Source organism: Phalangium opilio, unplaced genomic scaffold (assembly GCF_054372755.1).
Source record: "Phalangium opilio isolate 3A_F unplaced genomic scaffold, DU_Popi_V2 ptg000246l_1, whole genome shotgun sequence".
NCBI lineage: Eukaryota > Metazoa > Arthropoda > Arachnida > Opiliones > Phalangiidae > Phalangium > Phalangium opilio.
The window spans coordinates 6,472,479-6,473,949 of NW_028324225.1; positions in this window are offsets into that span (position 1 = coordinate 6,472,479).

Genomic DNA, 1,471 nt, shown 5'->3' on the forward strand with positions numbered 1-1,471 from the left:
GGTAACAGAAATAAACACAGTGTATATTTAGAAGTATCTTGAAGCTTCACGCGATTTAAAAGTGAATTTAATATCGATGATTACTTTTTTCGACTTATCAGAGAGTCTGGTAATTTTTTTATTTAATAAAACCTTTAGTAGAAGAGTGGTGTGTTTGAATTGGAAGAAAGCTAATCAAATTTTGTAGGGGAATCATTTCTACTGTTGTTTATCGTGGAAAATACATTATGACATTATGGTTGGTAGGTTTTCCGATTAAATGACTATTGTCGTTCGACTGTTTACAGGAAAATAATGTAGGTCAGGTTTAAAGGCCCTTTCAGACTCGACTAAAATCATCTTACGATCAAGTGACTGTCTATATAGGCTTGGTAGTATAATCTCTCTTTTTACCCTATGAATAGTATTTTCAAAATTACTAAAGGCATTTTCAAACGATACAACTTTTCTACTCATTTAGATGAGTCCACTTGAGTTGAGTAAACTGGTTGGGTCGTGCAAATATAAGTTGGACAAGTTAAATCACCATATTAAAAATTTATCGTTGACCAATTTTTGCTGACTCAACTTTTTGACCCATCTTTGATGTATTGTTGCACTAGCTATTTAGTCAGTTCTGTGGTTTCCAATCCAGGGAGAAGATATGAAACCGTGGATCTATTAAACACTGATGGGGTGGGGAAAAGTGTACGCTTTGTCGATAAAATTGCTCCAGGTAGATAAGAAATAAGACAAATTTAGTTGTGATTCGATTGCTAATTAATTTCGCACTCGAGTGCCAATTTTTATTCGCATTAATATTACAAGTACATAATAACCCATTAAGAGTTAGGGTAGATTTAAAATTACGTAACGTGTGTAATATTTTTAGAAGCAGAAAATGTGTATTGTGTTTTCGATTTCGTGTCGTCACATACTAAATTTTCAACGTTTAAGCAAATCGGTTGTAGATTATTTCGGTTATGGCCACGCCTACTGTTCCTGACAACAACATGAAGAGCAAGTAGAAAAGAACGCCGACGCTACTCAGGTCCAAATCAGTCGTGCTTTTTAACGGTCTCTTCCACTTGACTTGTTCAATCACGTAACCCTTTTCAAGATACAGATACTTGAAAACTTGCGTTTCGAAAACTGGTTCCATGCTGTAATAAAAACATTGATCAAGCGCTTTAATCGGTTTACAATAAGAAATTAGTACCGACATCAGTTGGAGGTTTTCATGCTCTTGCGGTGAGCTTCTCAACCAAGAGGTGTTGAAAATGAGGTGCGAGTAGTCGAACCCAAGGTCGTGCAGCGAAAAGTAAAGACCTCCGTTTTCTGCCAAGAACTTTGTACTTTCGGAATCAGATGAAAGGTATTCCCCCAAGAACCAAGAAAAATATGGGTCCACCGCGATTGGACATTTTTCCTTAGAAATAATCGGAATGTATCCATCAAGGTTCCCATAATCCATTCGAGAACCGAAGAGTTT